We start from the raw sequence: 14509 nt of genomic DNA, 5'->3' as shown, positions 1-14509 counted from the left end.
ATGTTCATGTAACCCTTAAGGAGGTAGAAAAAAGAAAGCAGAGAAGCAAAAAATTCAAAGAACAAACAGAAAACAAAAAGTAAAAAGGCAGATTTAAGCCCTAACATGTTGATAATTACATTAAATCTAATAGCCTAAATATACGAATTAAAGGATTGGGATTTATAGATTGTATTTTTTAAGTGAGCCAATTAAATGATAGCTACAAGAAACTCACTTCAAATATAATGATGTATGTAGGTTGAAAAGAAAAAGATGGAAAAATATATGCCATGCAAATATTAATCAAAAGAAAACAGGAGTGCTTATTTTAATATCAGATAGAGTCCAGAGCAAAGAAAATTACCAGGAACAGAGAGAGTTATTACACAAATACAAGAGTTCATCCACCAAGAAGACATAGCAATCCTAAATATGTACACACCAAAAAACAGAGCTGCAAAGAAAAAATTGATAGAACTGTAATGAGAAATAGACAAATCCGCAATTATAGTTTGACACTTTAGCACCACTCTCAACTATTGATAGAACAGCTAAACAAAAAATGATACAGGATATACAGGAACCCAACACCACCATCAACCAACAAGATCTAACTGACACTTGCGGAACACTCCACCCAACAATGGCAAAATACACATTCTTTTCAAATATTCCCAGAAAATATGCCAAAATAAACTATATTCTGGGTTATAAAATAAACTTCAACAAACTTAAAAGAAATGAAATCGTCCAGAGTGTGTTCTCTGACCACAGTGGAATCAAGCTAGAAATAGCTAATAGCAAGATAACAGCAAAATCTTCAAACACTTGAAACTGAAATAAGCAATGAGTCAAGGAAAAAGCCTTGGGGGAAAGCAAAAAACACATTGAACAGAATGAAAATGAAAATACAACACATCAAATTTTGTGGGATGCACTTAAAGCAGGGCAGAGAGAGGAATTTACAGAACGAAATGCTTATATTAGACAAGAGGGACAGTCTTGAACCAATAATCTAAGTTACCAACTCAAGGTATTAGAAAAACAATAAGAAATCCAAATCAAGGAAAATAAATAAAAGAGTAAAGATCAGGAATCAATACAATTGAATAGAGAAAATCAATGAAACAAAAAGTTGGTTCTTTCAAACAACCAATAAAATCGATGAACCTCTAGCATTACTGACAAAAAAGAGAAAAGTTACTGATCACCAGTATTAGAAAATTACCAATCACCAATATCAGGAAAGAAACAGTGAATATCACTGCAGGCCCTGCTGACATCAAAACAACCGTAAGGGAACATGAATTTAACAATTTCGATGAAATGAACCTATTCCTCAAAAAGCACAAACTACCACCACTAACCCAATATGAAATGGATAATTCAAATATTCAAAAAGAAACCTCCAGGACCAGATAGTTTCGCCAACTGTTCAAAGAATCAACACCAATTCTACCCAATTTCTTCCAGAAAACAGAAGAGGAGGGAACACTTCCCAATTCCTTTTATAAGGCCAGTATTACCTCAATAACAAAATCAAACAAAGACAACACAAAAGGAGGAGGAGGAGTGGGAAAGAGAACCAAAAACCAATGTCTTCCACGAATATAGACACAAAAGTTGTTAACAAAATATTAGCAAATAGAATTTGGCAATACGTAAAAAGAACTGTACACCTTAACCAAGTGGGGATATTCCATGGATATAAGACTGGTTCAATATTGGAAAATCAATCAATGTAATTCACCATATTAAGAGACTAAAGAAGAAAAATCACATGACCATATCAATCGATACAGAAAAACCAATTCAATACCAATTCATGACTTTAAAAACTCTCAGAAAACTAGGAATAGAGAGGAATTTCTTCAACTTGATAAAGAATATCTACAAAAAAAACTATAGTTAACATCATATTTGATTATAGTAGACTAAATACTTTCCCCCTAATATCAGGAACAAGTCAAGGATGTTTGTTCTAATAATTCTTATTCAACATAATACTAGAAGTTCTAACCAGAGCAATAAGACAAGAAAGGGAAATAAAAGGCATACACATTAAAAAGGAAGAAATAAAACTGCCCTATTTGAAGATGCCATGATAGCCCATGCAGAAAATCCTAAAGAATGTACCAAAAAAGGCTTCTAGAACTAATAAGTAAGTTCAGTAAAATCTCAAGACACAAGATCAATATACAAAAAATTCAATTGTGTTTCCATATACTAGCAATAAATACATGGAAACTGAAATTTAAAATACAGTGTAATTTACAATTGCTCAAAAAAATGAAATGCTTGTGTATAAATCTAACAAACATGTGCAGGACTAGTATGTTGAAAACTACAAAATGCTGATGAAATAAATCAAAGAAAATCTAAATAAATGAAAAAACAAACTATGCTCATGAATTAAAATACCCAACAGAGTAAACATGTAAATTCTCTCCAATTTGTATACAGGTTTAATCAATTTCCTTCAAAATCTCAGCAGATTTTTATTGATATAGAAAAGAGTATTTTAAAATTTATGCAGAAAGGGAAAAACTGAATAACTAAAACAATTTTGAAAAAAATAAAGTGGGAGGTATTACTCTCCCTGATTTCAGAATTTATTATATAGCTACAGCAGTCATGACTGCATGGTATTGGTAGAGAGATAATCATATAGATCAATGAAACAGAATAGAGAATTCAGAAATAGATTTATACGAGTATGCCCAACTGATTTTCAACAAAGATGCAAAAGCAATTCAATGGGGGAAGTATACTCTTTTCAAAAAATGGTGCTGGAGCAATTAGATGAGCAAAAAGTAATACTTTGACCTAAACTGCATATCTTATACAAAAATTAAGTAAAAGTGGACCACAGACTTAAATGTAAAATATAAAACAAGACTTTTAGAAGAAAGCAGGAGAAAATCTTCATGAACTAGAGCTTGATGAAGAGACTTTAGACATGACTCCAAAAGCATGATCCATAAGAGAAAAATTGTTTATTCATCAAAATTTAAATTTTTTCTGGATAGAAAACCCTGCTAGAAGTATAAAAATACAAGCTATCGACTGAGAGAAAATATTTGGAGATCACATATCTGACAAGGGACTTGTATCTAGAATGTGCAAATTCTCAAAACTCGATACTTAAAAAAATCCAATTAGAAAATGGACAAAGGACATGAAGAAAGATCTCACTGAAAAGGATATACATCCCAACACAAAGAAATGATAATTGTTTGAGGTGATGAATATTCCAATTATCCTGATTTGATCATTATGCATTGTACATATGCATCAAAATATCACATGTACCCCATAAATATGTACGATTATCATAAATCAATTTTTAAAATAAGCTAACTTTTTCAAAGGATAGACAAATGGCAAATAGGCACTTGAAAAGATATTCAACATCATTAGCCATTGGGGAAATGCAAATTAGGACCATGGTACAATATTACTAGATACCTACTGAACAACTAAAATTGCGGAGCAGGGAAAGTGACAATATGAAATGCTGCAAAGAGTGCAGAGAGACTGGATCTCCCATAGATTGCTGGTGGCATGTAAAATGGCACGGCCACTTTGGAAAATAGTTTGGCCATTTCCTTAAAACACTAAACGGACAGTTAGCGTATGACCCAGCAATTATACGTGTGAGCATTTATTCTACAGGTCTGAAAACTTACGTACGCACAAAAACCTGCAAATAAAAGGTTTTTAGTAGTTTTATTTATAATAGCAAAAAAAAAAAAAAACAAACTAACTAAAATGTCTTTCAATAGGTGGATGATTAAACAAACTGATACATTCATAACATGGAAAACTACTCAGTAATAAAAAGGAACAAATTATTGACATGTAACTAATTGGATGGATCTCAAAGGCATGACGGGTGAGTGAGAAAAAGAAGTCACTCTCAAAAGGTCACATACTGTAAAATTCCGTTTATATAACATTCTTGAAATGACAAAATTACAGAGATGGAGAACAAATTGGTGGCTGCCAGGGGTAGGGATGGTAGAAAAGAGAAAGATGGGCGTGCCTGTAAAGAAATGGCCTCAGTGAGATCTTTGCGGTGATGATATATGTCTGCATCTTGATTACGGTGGCTCACCTGACCATGTGATAAATTGTCATGTGCCTACACACACTCACTGTTAATGGCATCACTCCTGGCTGTGATATTGTACTGTAGTTCCATAGGATGTACCCATTTGAGGAAAACTGGAAAAAGCGTACATGGGACCTTTCCATGATACTATATCTCTGAAACTTTCTGTGAACCTATAATTATTTCAAAATAAAAAAATTTTTAGTTTTAAAAATGAAATCTAAAAGGAAATATGCCAAATGTTATTAAGTGCCTATTTTGAGATTTTTCCTTTTTATGTTTTCTACAATAAACATATGCTATCTTGTTTTTATCACAGTAGTTTCCAAAAAAAGTCTTCCTCAACCCATGGTCATGAGAGGCCTACCCAGCTGTTCCTCTCGGTGACAGGGGCAGTGGCCTCTCCTGAGACAGCCCTAGGAGGATGGCTTCACAGGTGAAGGGCGTGGGGAGAGCAGAGCCTCTCCTGGCTGAGGATTCCTGAGCAGCAGGGCAAGCATCAACCACTTGTGACAGAAAACATGGAAAACAGACACGTTGCTAGTGGGAATGCAAGATGGTATAATCACGATGCAGGGAGAGCTGGCGATATCTAGCCATTTTTGTATGCATTTGCTTTTCAAACCCACTTCTAGGAAGTTCACCTGAAGAAACACCTCCAGCAATATGTAAACACGTGTGCAAAAGTTTATTCATTACAACATTGTTCGTCATTGCAAAATATTGGAAAGTACCTATATGTCCAAAGCATAGGAGAGTCGTTGAATGAATTATGGAATCTCTGCGCGATGGAGAGCAGCTTTAAAAAAAAAAGGAATGAGGAAAATATCTATGACCTGGTATGGAGTGGTTTCTGGGACTTTCTGTGAAGTGAAAAAAATGCAAATACACAAATCTGTCCATCTTTATGGGGAAAAAAAAGCACAGGAAGGATAAACCAGGAAACAACGAAGTTGGTTGCCCACAAGGCGTCGGGGAAAGTGAGGTAGAAAGGACAGGGGAGGGAGCGCCCCTTCTCTGAGGGATCGTTATGTGTAGTTTGGACTCTTGAATGCATGTTAATACTCTAAATATTCAAAAATAAAATTAAATTGAAAATCAAATGAATCTAATTGTATTTCAAATGAAAATCATAATTATCCTGAGGGGAAAAGAAAGGTGGGTTGGAGGAAGGGAGGGAAACAGGGAAGGATGGGGGATAAAAGGATGAACCCAAGTGATTGGCTATATGTCCTCAGTCTTTGACAGGTTGGGGGTGCAGAACTGCAAATAAGTCCTGAACTTTTTTTTAAGTAGAATTGTTTTTTGTGGTGGTATTGGTGGCACATTTTTAGATCATGTTAGATGCATTATAAGGAGCATATTGCTATAGTGAGCAAGTGCATTAGTGTGTTGATGCTGTTGGTAGCCAGGGTTCCCACTGCGGAGGAAGGGACATTCCAATAGGGAGCAGGGAAGGCAAAAAGAATGGAACTGGAGGTACTGGTGTAAATGCATGATTTCTAAAATATGCATAATTATGTGTATATGTGGGTATATGTGTATGTGTGTGAATGCTTGCATATATTTTCTAGCTCTGTCCACTGAAATGGCCTAGAAGCAAAGATACCTTAGCAGCAGTGAGTACACCTCGCTCCCAGATCTCGGTTTCTACTACCAGACCCCACTGAAAGGAACCAGGGCTCCCCAGGGAAATGGCTGGTTCCAGGAGTGCAGCAGGATATGTACAACGTAAGCCTCGAATATCTTACTGTGCCAAAAAGGAAGGAAGCGCTTTTAATGGGAGCTGTCAAAAGGAAAATGGAAGGGGCTCCCACTGGCCAAATCTTGAAGAATTTAAGCACCCAGATATTGAGTAATGAATTATAAACCATTAAAACAGAAATTTATGAGGGTTGGTCGGTTAGCTCAGCTGGCTAGAGACTGGTACTGATAACACCAAGTCCAGGGTTCGATCCCTATACCAGCCAGCTGCCAAAAAAAAAAAAAAGGAATTTATGAGTCCATAAGTCCATATTAATAACAGATAGGATAATAGGTAGAATAGATGATAGATAGATAGATAGATAGATAGATAGATAGATAATAGATAGATAGATAGAATAGATGATGATGAGATAAAGAGGAAGAAGAGGTGGGAGAGAAGAGAAGGTTCTTGCTTACAGAAGAATCCCAAGTTCTGGTAGGTCAGCGTGGAGAGAATGCTGGACTTAGAAAATCAACATTTGCAACCCTCTTAGTAAAGACCTCTGAAGCAAGAATCATCGATGGATCAAAACTGCACAATCTTGGGGGCCAGTTTTGATGAGGAGAAGGAGGTGGTCTTAAAGAGTCTCCCCACAGAATGCTTATTGGTTGCAAGGGAGGAAAAAGAAAATAGTAATTATACAGTAGAGTAATTGGGCAAAACCTTGACTGGGTGATCGACATTTACATCACTTTAGAGGGACAGATGGACATCATGCCCCCCAGATGTTCAGCACGCTGAGAAGGACACATCACATATGCAGTATTCTGGCCCAGAATGCCTAACTTCAATTTAATTATAAGGAAATCTCAAACACAAAATAAGGGATGTTTTAATTTTTAAAGGGGGAGGTATATTCTTCAAACATGTCAATGTCATTAAAGATAAAGCTGTGGGAAACTTCCAAATTAAAAGAGGCTGAACAGGACACAAAATGCACTGTCTGATTAAAGAACTAGATAGGGGAAAATATGCTGTAACTGACTTTGTCGTGTCAGTTGATAAAGCTGGGATACAAACGGGAGATTAGGTAAAAGTATTGTATCACTGTAAATTTATGAAATGGGTAACTGTGGTTATGTAAGTGAATATCCCTGTTCTTAAGAAGTACACACCGATGATGTGTTTAGAGGTAAAGGACCGTGATGTTTGTAATTCACTCTCAAATGAACGGGGGTGGGGTGGATAGAGAACGAGCGAGAGAGCACACAAATGATAAAGCAAATGGGGTTAAATATTGACAATAGATGAATCTGGATAAAGGATATATGGGCATTCTTTGTACTCTTTATTTTTGTAACTTTTCGTAAATTTGAAATTATTTCCAAATAAAGTGTTGAAAATTTTTATGACAGAAAAGACCCAGCAGCCCTCAGAAAATGCTTTTCCTCAACACTCCCACCAACCACCCGGGAGTGCTCACTTCCCACACCCTTGACAACACCGACTGCTGTCACACTTCAAAGTTTTAACAGCCTTATGGGTGAGGACTGCATCTTGTTTTATTTTGCACTTCCTTCGTTGCTAATGAGATAGAGCATCTTTTCATATTGTTATCCAAATCTTTCTCTTATTTTTTCTATTGAAGTATTGCCTTTTTTTTCTTACTGAGTTGTGGAAACTCTTTATATATTGTGTATATTATACAAGGATTTTATGTGAAATTATATCAAAATATTAGCACAGGGAATGATACAGAATAATTGCTCAGAAAAGGATGCTTTGAGCATGTGTTACTTTAATATCAGGGGGGTTAATATTTAAATACTTCAATGTAGTAGCACTTTAATGGTACGCAAGAAGATGGGTTCAGCAGAGACTGGGTTCAAATCCCACTGGCCATGTTGTTAAGCTTCCCTAAGCCTCAGTTTCCCTACTCATGAATTTAATCTAAAGGTTGTACTGAGGGGCTCATGACACTCTATCTGCAACAGGTATAGAACAGTACTTGGTATGCAGAAAGCACTTTCTAAATGCTGACTGTTATTAATTGTGCTGCCAGAAAGCTCCCCACCACTGCCAAGGAGGAGCCCTTACCAGAAACACGTAGCATAGCATGATGGTAATTGTTTTCACCAAAAGAGATAAGATGCAGGGTGTACACACCCTCCTCCCGTGCTCTCATATCAGTGATGGTCAGGGAACCATTGGCACTGCCTGTGCCCCGGCCAGTGTGGGCTGGTCCTAGAGCGTGGCCATGCTTGTTGAAGTTAAAATTGAGGATCCGGGTAACCTAATTCGTGGTTGTTCCTCCGAGTCAGTTGTAGGAGATGAGATTCTGAGGGATCCCCTGGACAGTTAGGGTAATGCTGTCTCCCTCGATGGCCCACAGAGGGATGGATGTGGTGGTCAGCTGGACAGACACCTGCTTGCTGCAGAAGCTCAGGAAGAAGGCTGAAGTAGGAAGTAAGGGGCACTATCATGGGGTCACTTAGCAGCATCCAATACTAGATTCAGTCTCTGTTAGATTCTCACTCAGAATTTAAGCAATGGGAAAGGAAAAAGCATGTTAAAGGCCCTGAGGCAGGAGTGATATTGTTTTTGAGGTAACAGCAGGTAGATCAGTGTGGCTGGAGCTGAGTGAAAGGGAAAGAGGTAGGAAATATGGTCAGAGAGGTAAGGGGGGGATAGATCACACGGGTGCTATTGGCATTTTTAGCAAGATAGTTATTGGTCATGTGGATCTGTCCTGTGCATTTCAAGTAGTTTATCACCTCCCCCCACCCCACCCCCCCACTGCACCAGCATCTCCCTCCAGGCATTGAGACAAGGAACATCCCTACACATTGCCAAATACCTGCTGGGGGGCAGTATTAGACCAAGTCAGGAAAATTCATGTAGGATCGTGTGGACCATTGTAGGGACTTTCCATTGTATTCTGAGAGTCAGAGAACCACTGAAGACCTTTGAGTTAAGGAGTAACATAATGTGCCTTACGTTCTCAAATGATCATTCTGGCTGCAGAGTGAATTGAATCCAAGGGTAGAGTTGCCACATTGCTCAGCTCCAAGGAGTGAGCTACTATTCACATTGCAGTTAGTGCAAATGGTGCTTTCAGCAATTGTGCAGTACACAACCCGTACAGCTATATGTGTTGACCCCAGGCAAGGTAAAAAAAAAAAGGGGATACCATTTAGGAGATGACTGCAACAATCCAGGTGAGAGACATGAGGAGGGAAGAAAATCAGGAATTACATCGCATAACTGTTACCCGCAAGACAGGGCCATTTCCCAAACCTACCACCTCTGTAGGGACCCTCCAAGCATCCAGCCATGTTTCCATGATGCCTCAACAGTCTAACTGTCCTTCCGCCTCCTCCCAGGTGCAGTCCAGGCCTAGGGGAGGTTCAAGAGTATCTGAGAGGCCCCTCCCCCTGCAGGATTTTTGGTATTTCCTCCTCCCCAAAAAGGGCCCATCTGTCCTGTCCCCTAAATCCCACTCTCATTCACCCCATATTCCTCAGTGAGGGTTAGGGAAAAGGTCCACTGGCACCAAGCTAGGGTCTCACCAGTTCTACAGGTTCCTCCAGGCTCTGCAATGACCAGCTGTCCAGCCCCAATGCTGCTTTGGCCAGAAAGAGCAGCTTGGCACTGCATTTGCTGACAGGCAGCATGGCCTATGCCCTGGGCAGGCGGGGCAGCCTCCACTTGTCCCAGAGGTTCCCTCTGCCACCCAAGGTGCCAGGCATGCTGTGCTGTCCCTTGTGAGGTTACAGGGCTATTGGAACCAGCCTGGTCTCCAGGTTAATTTTGGTTAATTTTTTAGGGACCCATAGCCTAGTGTAGAAGGCTTGACATTGGATGGCCTTGAAGGATTTGGACATGAGCTTATCAGAACAAGTGATAACAAGATAAAAGATAAAAGTGGCCTCTTCAGCTCAGATTCTGTATTGCAACAGTTTTGACTGGCAGGGTCAAGGCCTAAGATGGACAAGGAAAGCAGCCTGGTGGAGGGAGACTTTGAAATACACTTGATCCTTGGTTTCCAAAGTCTGCAGGCCACTTGAGAAGTGGGGTAAAGGGGCAGAGAGAGGGGACAGATGCATATTATTTGATCAATAGGGGGAAACAAATAAAAAATAAGTTTGGAAACCACCGATCTAGAATTTCAAAATGATAACACCCAGGGCTGGTAAGGATAAGGCCAGAGTACGTTGGGGCAACTTTTCTGGAGAGCAATTTGGCAAGATGGGCTAAAAGACATGTGCATTTTCTTTGACCCCAGAATTTCTCTTCTATTTTTCTTAAGAAAATTATTATAGATATAGGAAAATATTTACTTCTAGAATAATTATGACAGCATTGTTTATAGCAGAAAATAAAATGGAAACAACTGTGTTCTGTTCTGCAGAGAAACAGAACCAATAGAATTCTATTGGAGGGGTGTGTGTGAGTGTGTGTGTGTGTGTGTGTGTGTGTGTATGTGTGTGTGTGTGTGTGTGTGTGTGTGTGTGTGTGTGTAAAACCTGGAGGCTAATGAGCCAGAATTCTGCAGGGTAGAGGTGATGTTGTGGCTTGAGTCCAAAGGCAGTCTGCTGGCAGAATTCCTTCTTTGTTAAATCTCAGTCTCTCCAAGGCCTTCAACTGATTGGATGAGGCACACGCAAATTATGGAAGATAATGTGCTTTAGTCAAAGTCTACTAACTTAAATGTTAATCTCATCTAAAAAATACCTTCATAGTGACATCTAGACCAAATATCTGTGTACAGTGGCCTAGCCAAGTTGACACATAAAATTAAGCATCACACCACTTAAACAAGATGTTCATGAAATACGCTGTGGTAAATTCATTTAATGGAATATTTTGCAAATATGAAAAACAAAATAAAAGCAAACTATCTAAATTAAAAGATGTTCACAACATATCGTTAAAGTGATAAAAAATGAGTATAAAACAGATGAGATACACTTTTTTCCCATGTCATTAAGCATTATTCAATATTTTCACTTAATGGCTGTAACGTATTCTATTGTATAGAGGCAAAATAGGGCCGAGCCCGTGCCGCACTTGGGAGAGTGCGGCGCTGGGAGCGCGGCGACGCTCCTGCCGCGGGTTCGGATCCTATATAGGAACGGCCGGTGCACTCCCGGTCACGAAAAAGACAAAAAAAAAAAAAAAATAGATGCAAAATAATTCATTTAACTAACACCTCACTATTGAATTATTGGATGTTCTTGTTACTTCTGATTATTTTTATATTAGAAACAAAGCTATAATGTACACTCTTTTAGCTCTATCTTTGCACACATCTATGACTGGAAAACATTCCTAGAAGTAGGAGTAACAAATCAAAATGAATGTAAACTTCAAAGCTTTTCGATACACGTTGCCAAGTTGTTCTCCTTCAAGGTTGCACCAGCTGAGTGTTTCAAATCACCTCACTCTCTGGCATTATCTTTAAAACAACTTTAAGAGTTTAGTAGGTGAAAAATGGGAACCCACATTTTTTATTTGTTTATTTTTAAATGGATTTATTGAGATGTAACTGATACATGGTAAACTGCATGTATTCAGAGCATACAATTTGATTGGTTTTGACATATGTAAATGCCAGTGAAACCATCACCACAATCAATAGAGTGAATAAATCCATCACCACAAAAATGTTGTCATGCTCCCTTGTAACCCCTCTCTCCCACCTCTCCCTGCATGTCCCACTCCAGGCGACAACTGATCGCTTTCTGTCACTATAAATTAGTTTGCATTTTCTGGAGTTTTATGTAAGTGAAATCACACAGCACATACTCTATTATCTGGCTTCTTTTACTCAGCATCGTTATTTTGAAAGTCATGTTACTGTGTGTATCAATAGATCATGCGTTTTTATTGATCAGGAGTATTCCATTGTATGGACATAGCACTTTTTTGAATCCATTCACCTGCTGACAGATATCTGGATTATTTCCAGTTTGGAGCTTTAACACACAAAGCTGCTATGAACATCTGTGTGCATGTCTCGTATAGACATGTGCTTTCATATGTGGTTGGGTGAATACCTAGGAGTAGAATGGTGAGATCATACAGCAGGAGCGTGGTTAACTTTTAACGAAACTTCAAAACTATTTTTCCAAAGTGGTTGCAACATTTTACAGCAGCTTATGCAATTTCCAGTTGCTCCACAACTTCACCAACACTCGGTACGGTCAGTCCTTTTCATTTTAGCCTGAGACATTCTAATAGATGTATCTCATTGTGGCTTTAATTTGCGTTTCCCTAGTGACTAATGATTGGGTATCTTTTTATGTGCTTATTTGCCATCCGTATATCATCTTTAGTGAAGTGTCTGTTCAGATCTTTTGCCCGTGTTTTAATTAGGAACTCCATTTTTTTAAATATTCATTTGTTTACCTTAGTTTAATCCTTAGGGAGCCTAAAACATAATTTTCGTCAACAAATCTTGAGTCCTTACTATGTGCCAAGAACAATATTAGAATTTCCACAGTGAATGATACCCAGCCCAGGCCTGGGGAGCTATAATCTGATGGGAGATAGTCAAGGATGTAATGACGAGGTGACAATGACCCACCACCATGAATGTGAGAACAGTATCCCATAGGACCCTAATGGTGGGGCCCCTAATTCATCCTTGAAGGATCTGGGAGACCTCCAGAGACTGTGATGTGTCTGACACAGTCCAGAATAGACATAAATCAGAAGGGGACAACTCTTGATATCAACAACACCATTGTCATTGTTTGCCAAATGTTTGATTAGATCAATCACATTTAATCCTCAAAGAGGCCCTGTGGGATGGGGGGATTTATTCCCATTTTACAGTGGAGAAACTCAAGGCTCAATGAGGTGAAGGGATGGCTCCATAACAAATGTAGGAATTCGGGCCCTCCTTCCAAGTACAATTGACACCTGTTAAGCAGGTGAGCACCCTGAGTGGGTGCCCTTTGTTTGATCAGATCCTTTCCGATAACACTCATAGATGTGCCAGGCTATGCATGTGCGTGTTGGTCCCTTGCCTGGAAGTCAAGTAGGGCAGGTGGTGACAGGCCAGGGCACCTCTGAGATAACTATTCTCCATCAGTGGTTTTCTGTTCATCATCTGTGGGGGCCTCCCCTTCTCCACTCTCCAGTCAGGTCCTCACTGGGGAGATCCCCAACAAATTCATCATAACCCTAAGCATCATTCTGCTTTCTTGGCAGCTGGTTAGGCTGGCAGGTCTGTTGAAGCTTATATGATAATATTTAGGCAGTGCTTATCAAGAGCCAGATGCTGTTCTGTAACATGGTGAATGCATTTCATCTTTACTACCATCCTAGGAGGTAGATACTATTACTGTCATCTCCATTTGACATATGGAGAAGTTGAGGCACAGAGAATCACTGGCTCAAAGTCACATGGCTAATGAGAGGCATAACCAGGATTTGAATCCTTGCAAGTTGGCTCCAGTGCCCATGCTCCTTCCCACTGCACTATTCTACCTCTCGACCTTGAAAGAACATTCTACCTGCCAGTTGTTTGCACTTAACTATTACCAGGTATGTACTCCATGTATTATCTCAAGTAACTCTCACCTTGTGAAGCAGGTTCTCTCACTGTCCCCATTTTATAGGTGGAAGAACTGAAGCTCAAAGAAGGAAAGCCATTTGCCCAAGTTACGCAGCTAGTAAATGACAGAGCCAAGTATGGAATGCAAATAACCCTGGGTTCAAGGATAAGTGGTATGTGGGAAAGATATGCCATGGGGATTCGAAATGTTCTTCTGAAGATCTGATGTATGGTCTGTGATCTGGAATATGGGTCAGAATTAACTAATCAAATAGAGTGAGGACGAGTGTAATGTCTGGAGCTTCAGCAGCCGTTTTGAGTGATGAGGAGGCTTAAGGAAGGAAGCTATACCTGAAACAGTGGAACAGAAACATGGAAGGAGCTTGGGTCCCTGGTGGCCATGAATCCACCAGAACAGACTACGATGTCTGTATCAGTTAGCTATTGCTGTGTGACAAATATCACCAAAACTTGGAGATTTCAAAAGGGAGACAAAGTGCACAAGACCACTTGAGGCCTGGGCTGAGGACTGCCACGTCATTATTTCTACTTCACTCTTTTAGCCAAAGCAAGTCATGAGACCAGCCAAGATTTAAGGGGACAGGAAAATAGGCTCCACCTCTTGACAGGAGAAACTATAAAGTCATATTATGAGGGGCATGGATACAGGGAGTGGGAGTGGGAAATTGGGGCCATTTTTGTGATCAAACTACCACAACTCATTTTACATGGGCTAGAACTACACTCCTATGTTCATTAAACCTCTGCTATTTTGAGTTTCTATTTTATGCAACTGAACCAAATCCCCACCTGACATAAAGAGTGTTACAGATGAAGAGAAGAATGCAAGCAATAACTAAAATAAGTGAGGGAGGGATTTCCAGGGATGAGAAGATAAAGTCAGGGAGCCACTGCTCACCAGCACAGGGTTTCCACTCTTCCTAAGAAAGACTCACACACTTGATAATACTCACACTTTAACTCCTGGAGTAAAGTCTGGCTCAGCCTGCATTTTTTAAACACATGCTGGGTAGTAGATCTGATTCTGCAGGCATTAGGGACAAAGGCAGGATCCCAAGCTGTAAGAATTTCTACCTACTCTGTCTCTTTGAAGCCTCCAAGGCTGAGAGTAGAAACTGGGACCATGGGGGACTAAAAAGCA

This window comes from Cynocephalus volans, chromosome 10, assembly GCF_027409185.1.
Source record: "Cynocephalus volans isolate mCynVol1 chromosome 10, mCynVol1.pri, whole genome shotgun sequence".
Taxonomy (NCBI): domain Eukaryota; kingdom Metazoa; phylum Chordata; class Mammalia; order Dermoptera; family Cynocephalidae; genus Cynocephalus; species Cynocephalus volans.
Note: the sequence above shows the minus strand (reverse complement) of the source record.